Source organism: Ictidomys tridecemlineatus, chromosome 7 (assembly GCF_052094955.1).
Source record: "Ictidomys tridecemlineatus isolate mIctTri1 chromosome 7, mIctTri1.hap1, whole genome shotgun sequence".
NCBI classification, from domain to species: Eukaryota; Metazoa; Chordata; class Mammalia; order Rodentia; family Sciuridae; genus Ictidomys; species Ictidomys tridecemlineatus.
In genome coordinates this window covers 67400578-67415023 of record NC_135483.1, presented here as the reverse complement: position 1 = coordinate 67415023, position 14446 = coordinate 67400578, and positions in this window count along the sequence as shown.

Below are 14446 nucleotides of genomic sequence, written 5' to 3'. Positions count from 1 at the left end.
TCTTCTTAAGTTGTCATACAAACATTTCTCCTGAGGTGTGAGGTGATCTGTGAATTCCATTTAGAAACCTTGGCTATTTTTCTAGGCTAGAGAGTGCATGTCTGACATGGAAGAACCTGAGGAACTTCACTGAATGTTTCAGACTTTTTCTTATGAGCTTCCTCATTGCCTGTATCCTTCAAATTATTAATGAAGCCTGATACTGTATAAGATTCCTGGTTAATGGAAATTTAATTTGAAAGTTAGCTCTTGTGTGTTAGCGTACTGTCTGAAGAAGTTACCACCCTCATCACATTATTTTATTGTCTTTATAACATTTATTTATTTTTCATTGTCTGTCATCTGACACTTTTTTATTTTATTTATTTTATTTTTTTGTCCTCTGACACTTTTTGAAAGTAAACTCTTTGAGAATACCAACTTTTTCATGTTCATGCAGTCACTGTAGTGCCTAGAACATTTTAGAATAGTGTCAGAATGGTTGTTGACTGATGCTCAATAAATGGCCTTTTGAGTGAATAAGATACAGTCCTTACCCTCAAGGAATTTTTGGTCTAGTAGAGAAATCAAACGAAGTACATAGCATTCAGGAAAAAATATGAGCAACCAACTACCATAAAGCAGTAGAGTAGAGTGGTTATGAGTTTAGGCTCTGAAGTTGCAGACTTTGGTTCAAGTCCTCATTTTGAACTAACTTTTATGGGCTGTATTGTGTCTCCCCATCCTTCCACTCATATGTTGAAGTCCTATTCCCCAGTATATTAGAATGTTACTATTTGTATAGGGTTGTTATAAAGATAATTCCTCTATAGGATCATTGATGTGGTCCCTAACCCAATTTGACTGGTGCTGTTGTAAGAGGAACTTTACACATATACGTAGAGGAAAGATGTTATGAAGGCACAGAGAAGACTTCATCTATAAGCCAAGGAGAGAAGCCTGATCCTTCCCTCACAGTCCTCATAAAGAACCAACCCTATTGACACCTTGATTTGGGGAATTTAGATTTCAGAATTATGAGAAAATAAATTTCTGTTGTTTAAGCCATCCAGTTTGTGGTACTTTGTTGTGGTAGCCCTAGAAAACTACTTACACTGACTCTACATACTTAAGTTATTTTTTTATTTATTAAAAATTTTTATTACTTCATTTTAGTTATAAAATAATATTAGTGTTCATTATGACATAATTATACAAGCATAGCATATAATTTGCTTAGTTCAGTCCTCAGTACTTTTCTTTCCTTCCTTTCTTCTCTCTCCTGTTTTCTTACCTCTACTTTACTGATCTTTTTTCTATTTATAGTTTTGTTTTAAAAGAAATAGTATTGGGCTGGGGATGTGGCTCAAGTGGTAGCACACTCCCCTGGCATGTGTGTGGCCCGGGTTCGATCCTCAGCACTACATACAAACAAAGATGTTGTGTCTGCCAATAACTAAAAAATAAATATTAAAAAATTCTCTCTCTCTCTCTCACTCTCTAAAAAAAATAGTACCTTGTAGATGTATATGAAGGTGAGATTCACTGTAGGACACTCATATGTGTTCCTTGGAAAGTTAGGTCAGATCCCTTCCACTGTTCTTTTCTTTTCCTTTCCTTATACTTAACTTCTGTAGACTTTAATTTTCTCACATGTAAAATGAAGGAAAATTACAGCATCTTTCTCATGATTATATGAAGATTAAGTATGATAGTGTATGTACAGTGTCTGCTGACTAGAACATATTTGGTGCATGTTTATTACTAGTATTGAACACAGTATTCATTGTGTTTGCTACATCTTTTAAATAGAAGATTGGTTTATTTTTTACTATTTTGGAAGTGTCTTCAGGCATTCACATTTCCTTTCACTTGAAGATACCCAAATCTGAGCTTAATAGAACCAGAGTTTTTTTTTCTTTCTTATTATGGTTCAAATTATTCTCTAAAAATATATGTAAGTGATTACAATAACAGTGTGGTTTTTAAAAATAGTAAAAGATTATTATCTTAGCTCCATGGAAGTCCACATTTGACTTCAGATCTTCTTCAGAAGAAGATCTGAAGTCAAATGTGACTTATATTCTAAATATATATATATTTTTTTGAGAGAGAGAGAGAGAGAGAGAGAGAGAGAGAGAGAGAGAATTTTTAAATATTTATTTATTTATTTTTTTTTAGTTTTTGGCAGACACAACATCTTTGTTTGTATGTGGTGCTGAGGATCAAACCCAGGCCGCACGCATGCCAGGCGAGAGCGCTACTGCTTGAGCCATATCCCCAGCCCTTATATTCTAAATATTAAAGAAGGAACTTAAAAGAGGCAAAAGTGGTTGTAAATGATTCATATGTGATACATAAGTAAATTGCAAATCTTATGTACTATATTAATTTTAAGGCAAAATATTGAACTTACTTAGTCATATACCTTTTAGAGATAAAAAGTCATCTCCATTTACTTTGTACAAAGCTTTCTTTGAAGGAGTCGATAATGTCATAGACTTTTTAATCTATAAAAGTGTAGCAAAATATAGTAGAAAAACCTAGTGAAAAAGTATTTTAGAATAAATTGTTAAAAGGATCAGTGGGAATAATCAGCTTCTCCAAAAATGAATGCATTTGGAAAGAATCACATTCTCCTTTCCCCAGTTTATTCTAACTGTGCCAGATATCCTTCAGTAGAGGTCTTATTAGACATTTTTTTTAATCATGAAAGTTGGAGGTTAGACTAGATGACTCGTTTCTGGTAGTGTTCTGATAGTGAGGTCTTAACACAACAAAATTGGATTCTCTCAGTCTAATTAATTTGTTGATCTCAGGCATTGTCTGAAGAGTGATACAAACCATAAAGTTGCTGTAAGGTAACAATACTAATGTGTTGTTTTCCTTTCTAAAGTTGTTTATACTAAAGAGCTTTCCTCTTAATCAGGAGCCCTTCCACTCTATTTTGAGGAAGGGAGGAGAGGTAGAAAGGAGGTGTCAGTGGGGTTGATACATGTGAAATGCTAGAAGATTTGTAATAAATCCTAGATTATGTTTAAGAAAAATCTGATTTTTCCTTAAAACATTTAATTGCACAAGTGATACATGAATATATGCTTTTGAAAAACTCATTGGGATCCCTCATCTTCCTCTCCTCTTCCTGAGATTCTTATGTCTCCTTCTCAAGATAAAAATTTACTCTTGATAAATTTACATTCTATATATAAGCACACACACATAATTTAAGAAACATTTATAGGAGAATACTCTGAAGTTTTTATTTGCCTTTGTTTTCCTATTTCTTTTTTTGGGGGGGTCACGGGTACTGGGAATTGAACTCAGGGGCATTGACTACTGAGCCAGATCCCCAGCCCTATTTTGTATTTTTTTTAGAGACTGGGTCTTACTGAGTTGCTTAGCACCTTACTTTTTGCTGAGGCTGGCTTTGAACTTGGTTTTGTAAGACAGATGAGCCTAGACACCAAGGAAGTAGCAGAAAGCAGATTTATTGGCTGTAGCCAGGTTCAGAAGGGAAAAGCTTTCATTACAATCAATCAGTCTCCCTGAACACCAAGTTCTTTATACCAAGTGTATAGTGGGAGGGGCTCAGAGGTTCACAGTCTGCAGAAGTCCATGTAACAGTAGGTTTTCTTTTACTCTTTTCAGTTCCCAACTCAGGCCAGGTTTTACAAAAATAACCTCCAAGGAAGCTCTCCGTAAAAATCAGTGCCTGGGAAAGAGAGATTTTTCCTCCCCTTTCCACCAGCTGGCTTTCAAGGGCCTAACTTTGAAATGTAAACGTCTCTGTGAAGACCTTGGGTTAGTCTGCTTCTGCAGGCATATCCCCTGCCTGAAAATTCTTTTGCAGAATTTTTGCCGAGAATCTAAGAACAATTATTGTAGTGGAGGGAGGTGATGTCACTACACTGCAATCCTCCTATTTCAGCCTTCTGAGCCGCTGGGATTATACATGTCTACCATTGTGCATGGCTGTTTTCCTATTATGATGATACATATTAATTAGGATTGGCTAGGTTGTACCAGAGTAACAAATTGATGCCATAATTCCAGTGGCTTACATATACAAAAGTGTATTTTTCATACTTATTTCATGTGTTGGTAGAATCTCTTATGCAGGGACTTGTTAAAAGGATCAGTGGGAATAATCAGCTTCTCCAAAAATGTATGCATTTGGAGGTTTCACATCTTACAACTGCACCATCCTTTGTTGTTTTCATAGAAGTGCAAGAAGAGAGAAGAACATGAGCTTTTTGCTCTCCCAGCCCAAACATGACACGAAACTTTCACTTCAAGTCCATTGGCCAGAACTAATCACATGGCCTCACTTAACTGTAAGGGATATTAGAAATAGGAGTATATATAATATAAGGTGAGTATTACAATTTCTGATAATGTCTTATAGCTAGTTCAGTATAAGTAGATAAAAATCTATCAAGTTTTTCAATAACTGCATAGCATTTCTATAGATGGACATTAGAGTCATTCTCATCTTTACACAGTTGAAATGAGCATATTTACATATATTTCTTTGTACACATGTGGGATAGATTCTGAGTAATAAAACACCTGGATCAAAGGGTACTTGTATATTTAGTTTTGATGCACATTCCAAAATTATTTATCCCAAAGAATTGTACCAATAATATCAATCTTTTAATTTCTTACCAGTGCTGTGGCAAAAAAAAAAAAAAAGCAATCTCAAATCTCATTTGTTTTTACTTTTTTTTGTTCACTAGTGAAATCAATGTCCTTTATCTTTCTGTCTATATTGACTCTATGTTTCCTTCTTTTTCCCATTCATTTATAGGAAGTTTTTATGAATATGTAGGTAGGTGTGTTTATGTACATATATAGCACATATATGTACATATACATGTTTGTGCATAATTTTATTTTAAAATTTGTATTTGCCATGTATAAAATTATTTGTAAATAATGTTTTCTTTTTGTTTCTTCCTTTCGAAACTTAATACCTTTTAATTTTCTTATTTTATTGCACTTGTTAGGCCCTGCATATAATGTTGAATGGATGGATACTTGTAAGTGTCCTTGTCTTGTTTCTGACATTTAGAGGAATCTTTTTTTTTGGCTTGTTTTGTTTTGTGTTTCTGGGGATTGAATCCAGGGCCTTGATCATACTAGGAAAGTGCTCTATCACTGAATTACATCCAAAGTCCCAGAGGAAATCCTCTATAATGCTTCACCATAGAAAATAATGTTTTCTGTAGGTTTGTGGTAGATGCCCTGTATAAGGTGAGAAAAGTCTACTCAAGTCCTAATTTTCAGAGATTTAAACAATAATATGTTAGAGTAAAATACTATTAAATCTGTTTCACATAAATTATAATTATTATATAGTTCTTTTAAAATCTGTTGATATGATAAATTAAATATTTCATAGAGTATGCATTCTGGGATAAATCCAGCTTGCTCATGAAGTATTTGATTTGGCTTGCTTACATTTTGTTTGTATTTTTGCATTTCCTGTTCATGGGTATGTGGGTTTATAATTTTTCTTTTTTTGTACTATCCTTGTACAGTTTGGATATCAATACTGCAGTAATATCATTGGGTAAACAGGGGAGTGTTCCTTTTCTTCTGATCTCTGGTGGAGTATTCATAAGATTGGAATATCTGATTATTTGAAAATTTGGTAGGATTCACCTGTAAAATCTTTTGGGCTTGATATTTACTTTGTGAAGAGATTACAGTTTTGTTCTTATTTTAAAAAATGATGTCTTTGACTTCATTTTAATAATGCAATTTTAATAATTCTTGATAAGATTTTTCCCTACAAAATTTTACAATTCTGTTTCCTATAATTTCTACAAATTCTATTTCTTCTAATTTTCAAGTTTATTGGCATAAAATTTTTATCAATTCTCCTCTTCAACTGTAGTTATGTCTGCTATTTCAGTGCTAATATCATTAGACATTTCTATTTATTTCTTGATCAATTTTATCAAAGGATATTCTATCTTATTAGTTTTTGCAAAGATCCATTCTTCTGGTTTAATTGGTACCCTTTTGAAAATAAATTTCTAACTTATTAATTTATGTTCTTATTAATTTTTCTTTCAACTTAAATTTTTAAATTCTTTTTTAAAGAATGTGTACAAGCTCAACCCAAGTTCACTAATTTTCTGACTTTGTATTTTTAATATATAAGAATTCCTTACCTCTTTTAAGACTTCTCAAATATTTTAATTTGGTATTTTGATTTTCACTCAGTTCTCTGTATTTTCCTGGAAAAAACAATATATACACACATACATATACGTGTGTGTGTGTGTGTGTGTGTGTATATATTTATTTATTTTTTTGCTTTTAAAGTCAACTCTCAATATCCTCCTGCCTCAGCCTCCTGAGTCATTGGGATTACAGGCATGCACCACTGTGCCTGGCCCATACTATTTTATAAATTCTGAATTTTTCTTGTTTCCTGAACACATGATATATTATCTCATTTCTGTATTTTCTATCAGAAAGTGGAAGAAATCAGAACAAGAGTATTAAAAGAGTAGACCCAGGTTAACACTCTAGAATCTGTCCACCAACTATAATTTTTAAAGCAAACAAGAAAACTTAGTTTTTTTATTTACTATCAGTTATAATTATTATTAGCATGTGATGTAATATAAATCTCAAACAGAAAGAAAGAGACTAGAACTGTGGGAAGGGGAATTCATGCCAGTGAGATGTAGGAACAGAGGAAGTACTTCAGGAGAATTGTTAGTTCATTTGTTCATTCATCATTCATTCTTTTTTTGGGTACAAGGATTGAATTTGGGGGCACTTAACCACTGAGTCATAACACCAGCCCTATTTTGTACTTTATTTAGAGACAGAGTCTCACTGAGTTGCTTAGGGCATCACTTTTTGCTGAGGCTGGCTTTGAACTCAAGATCCTCCTGTCTCAGCCTTCTGAGCATGCGCCACGGTGCCCAGCCACATTCATTCTTGAAATGTGTATGAGTCTGAACTTCACAAGATGATTTGGGAGGTGACAGAATAAAAATGATTGAGGAATATTTTAATTTATTATTATTATTTTTTGCAGTGCTAGGAACCGAGCCTGGACCTTGTGCATGCTTAGAAAAGAACTACCACTGGGCCATATCCCTATCCCTTTCATCATGGGTGAGGAGTATTTTTTTTTAATTGTTGTTGTAGATGGATACAATATCTATCTTATTTATTTACCTTTATGTGGTGCTGAGGTTTGAACCCAGGGCCTCATACATGCTATGCAGGCACTCTACCACTGAGCTACACCCCCTGCTCAGATGAAGAGTATTTTAAACAGAAAGTATCCTCATCAAAGATCAGAAATGTAAAAGTGTGTCATGTGTTTGGAACTCACAGTAATTCAGAACTTCTGAATCATTTGAAGGAACAGCAGAAAATGAGGCTACAAAGAGTAGGTGGGGCCAGATTGTGAAGGGGTGTGCATGCCATGCTTTGCTCTATATTTATTCTACAACATTTATTGAGAATCTATTGTGTGCTAGTACTCTGTGCTGGGCACTGGGGATGCAGGAGTGAGAAAGGCAGTGTTCCTGATCTCCTGGAGCTACAGGTTTTAAGGAGTCTGTAATAGAATGAGGTAATTTAAGTGTATAAATTGTTGAAAAGTTTACTCTTGTAGCAGTCAGTAGGATGTCCAGATAGGAGACAGCTGCCTTAGTTAAGGGAGTAATGATGCAAGCCTGGACTATGGAGAGGGATGGCAGCTGGAAGAGCAGATATAATAGACATATGTGGGATGGGAGAAGATTGAGGTGACTGGACCTAGAGAGGAAGGAGAGCCAATCACCTCTAGCTGCATTCTTCATAGTCTGGCCTAAAGACAAAGGTTGTAATGTTGCACTGCAGCTCTTATTTGTGCTTCTTGTGGGTTCTTGGAGACACACACACACACACACACACACACACACACACACACACACACACAGTCCCAACTTGTTTCCCATGGCTTGCAGCATCACATCAATATTTCCTTAAATCAGGTGTGGCAGGAGGCTGTTGTCCTCTGCTCAGCCAGGTTATGATTTATCATAATTGACTAACTGGAAATTCTCTTGTAGAAGAGTTAAATTATTTTCTAGGTTTTTACTAAAACAGATCACTTGAGGCAATACAGTAAATTATCTCATATAGCTGTTGTAAAAAATTACTGAATAAGATAATATTGTATCCTTGAATTAAAAAAATGTAGCTTGAAATAGTTAGAGACTATTTGTTTTTGTTGCCGTCATTGTATTTCAGTAGCTATAGAAATAAAAGGGAAATGGCAACTACAGTTTTAACAAAGATATTTTAACAAATAACTTTTCTTCTGTCTTTCCCTACTCTTGATATTATGTTTAAAGCTATTTTCTTACAATATTCAACAAAAGGGTCTATTCCCTTGATAATATATTTAATAACAGACAATTTAGCAGACACTACTAATACCTTCCAAATCTCAATTTCTCCACTTTTCTAAACAAATAACTGTTAAGAACATTTTTTACATTTCATAATTTTTCTTCCTGTTTATAGCTCCCAGATTAGCCATATATGTAAACTTTATGGTAAAGCTTTTCTACTAAGCCTCTCCATGACAGCATCTTGTGCTACTTGCAGTCTTGAAAATGGATATATAATAGGTTATCTTTGTTTTTTTTTTTCCCCTTTGCTATCTTATATCAGTCACGAGCCAACAAATACTTGGTGAATGTCTTATGCAACAGAATACCACATTCGGGGCCCTTACCTTCACATGCCAAGAGAAATAAGACACCTGCATTGTAGGGACTGTTAATATAACTGAAAATAAAATGCCACCACGGGAAGGCATCTATTATGAAAAGTCTGGCAGCGCATCCCAGACACTGTAATATACTTTGGCGTATGTATTTAATCCCTACCCATCATACCCCAACATACCCCAATGATCATATTGTCAATGTATGGCCCACACATCATGTGTAAAACAAGAAGGGCAATCATCATAAAGTGATTTATGTAGTTCACAGTTTTGGAGGTTCAAGAGCATTGTCCTGTCATCTTCTTGGCTCTTATAAAGATCCCCCAGCTGTGTCACATCATGGCAGGTGGCATCATGGCAGTAGCATGTATAAGAAGAGATCAAATGGTGAGACAGGCGATGTCCCACTGACCCAATTGCTAGGCTTCACCTATTAAAGGTCCAATATACTTTCAACATTGCCACTTTAGGGACCATACTTCTAACACCTGAACTCTTTGGGGTCACCCTCAAAGCACATCTAAATCATAGCAATTAACAAATTTGTTGCTTGCCAAGAAAGAGTCTTAAGTTTAAGAGTTTAGCAGATGTTAATGTCTCCTCATTTGGTGATGCTGTGGCCTTCTTTTTTGCATACAGTAGAACTGATGGGCCTCTTTTTGGAAATTGTGCCTTCCAATTACAGTCTTTGCCTGGGACCTGGAATGTGTTCTCTTTCTACCAATACCAGAGACAAGGCCAGAATGGGGCCTGGAATGTTCCCAGAAAGGGGTCAGAGTTGGCACTTTATAATTCCACAATCTGCCCTTCCTCCACATGGGTTCTTTTCTCTTTAGGTTATGAAAGTCATGTCTGAGCCCATTTTGATGATGCTCTGAGCCAGTGATTGCAGATTCCCTTAAAACCACTTAATCACAGTTCCTTATGATCTCTTATTTCTGTTTTGGACTCTGAGTCCTTGTGCACTCTTGCTGAATTTAGGTGCAACCTATAAATCAAACATACTAATGTTTTGTATGACTAAATTATAAAAATGTAATGTATTATTTTAGGATTTGAGACAAATGAAAAGTGACCACTATAATTTAAAATGTAAATCTGTTCAGTAGAGCTTAAGTCAGAAATACTTAGTATTTTGGAAAACAGCCCTAGAGATTCCAGAACTTTAGGCTTTATGATTTAAAAATGATAGAGATTTTTTCCTAAGTATCCTTTAACACTAGATTCTCCCTGGCTTAGCATACCGGGTCAGGTGACTTTTCTTTTGTGATCTAGTAAATTGAAAGTGTTGTTTCACAGTATTAGATCAGTGAAATGTTTAATTTCTGTAAGAATGATAACTCCAATATCAAAAGGGCCAGGCATGAACAAAGTCTGATGAGCCACAGCCAACAGGAATGTTCAGGCGACTCCACTCAGCACAATTGGTTCCTGCCACACTGGAATGCCAACACTTAGGTACCTCAAGTTTTGTTTGTAGTAGTCTTTGCGTTTATGGCTTCCCTGGTCTGAAAAATTTGGAAACTCTAGCTAGTAACTATTATTTAACCTGGGCCTTAAATAATTACCGGAGGAAACTGTTAATATGTTTGCACACAACCTTCTGGAACTAGCTGCAAGGGAACTTGAGAATCCTTCCAAGTATCTGGTATTTTTTTTTTAAGTAACCAAAATAATGTACTGAGCAACCAAAAAAATAGTAAAAGAAAAAAATCAAGGTTATACAGAACTAGAAAGCTTTTTCTTTGTTGTTTCTAAATGTTGACAGCAGAGAATTAAATATGACTACAGCAGAACTGTAGTGTATTTCTGAAACATCATGCTCATCCAAACCAAACTTGTTACAACCCAGAGCAAGAGAGATGCATTTTAAAGACAAATAATAAGGGTTGTTAAGGAGATAATGCAGGATATGGATCAAAAGGTTGCCCAGAAATTATTTCTTTGAATATTAATAAATTCTATTCTCATGTATCAGTCTGTGGATATTATTACATAACTTGGTTATCAGGGATTCCTAGTGATCTTGTCCTTAGTGTGTGCTCATCATTTTTGATCCACACTTAATTGCCATGATAGGTATAAACATTGGAACTTCCAAACAACATTCTATGCCCTAGAGTTCTACACACAGAGTGTGTGATTTTCAGATCTGAATATGCATAAAATTACCTCAGGTGCTTGTTACAAAAGATAGCCTTATTCTGATTCAGAGGGTCTGTAGGCCACATTTGAAGAGACATTACTTTAAAAACAAAATAATGTGAAGCATCAGAGACTGAGGTTTTGACTTGTTACCTTGAAAAATGATTTTGGAAGCCATTCCTTCAGCTAAAAATGTTAGGATTACTTGAAGAAAGGAAAATATGTTTTATCATTGCTTAGAGTCTATATTCATCTTTTCATAATTCCAAAGTTCGTACTTTAACCTAAAACTTCTTTTTGGGCTCCAAGTGTGTATGTCCAGGTGCCTATTGGACACTTTTGTTGGAATGTCTAATAGATGTCTCCTACTTCACATAGCCACACTGAAATCCTCCTGCTGAGCCTGCAGTTTTCTCTATTTCACTAAATGGCATGACTGTTACTACAGCTGCTTAGGCCAAAACACTTGGTGTCATCCTTGATTCTTTCTTTTTCTTGCCTAATATCCAAATGACCAGTAAATTCCTTTGCTTCTAGAATCTGAAAATTTCCCCCCACCTTTCGCTACATCCTGATCCTAGCTTTAATTCTCTCTTACCAAGATTATTGCAGTTATTCTAGTGTGTCTCTCTATTTCCATTCTTGTCCCTTTATAATATGTTACCAACACAGCGGCTAGAGTGCCTTTCTAAAGTTAAAACCACAATCTGACCCTCTCTGCTCCAAGTCCTGCAGTGATTCTTCATATCACTCAGAGTCATAGCTAAAGACGTACAAGGTTCAAGATTTCTCTGACCTCTTCTTATATCTTTCTCCCACCTGCTCACTCTCTCTAGGCCTAGTGTCCTTCTCACTATTCCTTGAAGTCACAGAGCCTTTATAGTAGCTGCTCCCTTCTTGTACTGGCTGCCTGGAGTGCTCTTTCCAGGGATTTCTGAATGGCTCCCTCCCTTACCACCTTTGAGTCTTTCTTAAACATTGCTTTCTCTAAGGGCAGCCTTTACTCCTTTTTAAAAATGTGACCCCCTTCCCTTTCCACTCTTCTTTACTGTGATTCCAAATTCTTTTTTTCCTTACTCTTATTTTCTGTAGCATCTTTCCCCTGTTAACATATCGGATTATTTATTCAATTTTTTCATTAATGAATAGATCAATGTGGTGTTTATTGTTTTTCTACCACAGTAGAATGTGAGCACCATAGGGAAGTCATTTTTATCTATTTTTTCACCCAGATGTCTCTAGTATTTATAAAGGTGCTTGGCACATACTAGATGCTCAACAAATATTTGCTGAGTGGAGTGCATAAAATATTTGTGAAATAGTTACTAAAAGTCAGGTGCTATTATAAGTTCTAGAAATATTTGCTATAAACTAAACCATTCCTGTCTTAGAGTTGAAAATCCTGGTGGGAACTAACTATAATACAGCAGAACTGTGGGGTGAGAAGCATTTTGTGATAAAGCAACCATAGCAGCCAAAGATGGAGCGAGCATCTAGTGAGCAAAAGGCAAGAAAGGCTTACAGAGGCTGGGGAGGTGGCTCAAACAGTAGCTGGCATGCGTGCGGCCCGGGTTCCATCCTCAGCACCACATACAAAGAAAGATGTGTCCGCCGAAAACTAAAAAATAAATATTAAAATTCTCTCTCTCTCTCAAAAAAAAAAAAAAAAAAAAAAAAAAAAAAGAGGCTTGCAGACATCAGTATAGCCTGACTGGTATTTTTATACTTAGGCTTGAAATAGAAATAGAAAAGGACTTGAAAAACTTGTAGCAATACCTAAATCTGGTCCTCTGACTGATGGGAAATAAATATTGGTATGTTGAGGGGTGATTAGCAGGGAAGCAAATTTCTTAGTTACAAAATTGATGTCTCCAGAAGGGTGGGTAGAGCCTTAAATTGAAAAAGTGCTTTTTTTAGTTATCTGATGAATAATTCTGATATAAACATTAATTGTCTTTATGTCTTTTTAAATAAAATTGTCTTTAAATAAGGAAATTGAGATAATATTGATCTATTTTTCAGACTGAATTTTGGAAATTTTTGTGAAAAAGATCAGAAGTCATTTATCTTAAAATTATTTTCATGGTTGTACTTTAGGAAAAAAAGAAATAAATGTACAATGAAAAGCAAGTTCTTTCTTATCCAAGCTATCAGATCCCTAAACCTCTAGATTTCTAATGCCTCTATCCAGAGTAATCTGTCTTATTAGCTTCTTGTATAAGTAGTCATTTGAAGCTGTGGAGCCATAAGAAAATGAATGCTTTCTTATTGTTAACAACGAAAATTTAGTTTGTAGGCAAATTTCATTGGAAGAATAAGCTCTAATAAGATTACTTCTAGGAGCTCCTTCCTTAGTATCTGAGGCAGATATTCTTTCTGTCTTCCAAACTCTTTTGTGGCTTTGAAAAATAAATTGCCATTTTAACCGTTTTTAAGTGTATGGTTCAGTGGTATTAAGTACAGTCATGTTGTACAACCATTATCATTGTCCTTTTCTAGAACTTTTCAATTACCTTAAATTGAGTCTCTGTATTCATTAAACAAAAAAGTTCCTATTTCTTTCTTCTTCCAACTCTTGGAAACTGCCATTCTGTTTTCTGTCTCTGGTTTCAATCCTCAGCACCACATAAAAATAAATAAGAAACATAGAGGTATTGTGTCCATCTACAGTGAAAAAATATTAAAAGAAAAACAAGTGGAACATACAGTATTTGTTTTTTTATGTCTGATTTATTTTACTTAGTATAATGTCCTCAAGGTTCATCAGTGTTGTAGCATGTCTCAAAATTTCCTTCCTTTTAAAGGTTTGTTATCCATTTATCCATTGATGGCCATGTGGATTGTTTCCTATTTTGGGTATTGTGAAGAATGCTTTTGTGAACATACAAGTATCTGTTTTAATTCTTGCTTCAAGTTCTTCTGTGTCCTTCTCATCTTTTTATGACATATTGTCATTTATTGGGTATTAGATGGCTTAATTTAGTATTAGATTCTAACCTCTTGAGATCAGGGCCTGTGATTATGCATTTTCACATACATTTGATCATTCAACAAGTGTATGCTAAACAGGCTGAGTGCTGAGACTATGCTAGGCTTTAGGGAGACAAGGTGCAATGATGAACATGACATCTACCTTCTTGCTGCATGTGTCTAGTGAGGAACATTTTGTTATTTTATGTAGTATAATGTCTTATACATTGTAAATACTCAACAAATATTTGTTGATATGTTGGTTGACTTTGTGACTTAATGTATCCTCAGTTGTTCCTGAAAGTGTCATATCAATGATCAATTATTGGATAGCAGTAAACACACACTTTGAACAAATATAAACGTTGTCAGATTATGAATTATGCCTTTCTTGTTCACTATTATATTTGTTGCAAACAGGATGATGCCTGGCACATATATATGGGCTCAGTAATTTTTAAATGAGGAATGATGACATAAAAAATCTGACAACAGCCAGGCATTAATACCTATATATTATGAATGGAAAAACTGAGGCATTGAAGAAAAGCCAGAAAAGTAGTGACCTAGTCAGGAATAGAACCTGGGCCTCTTGAT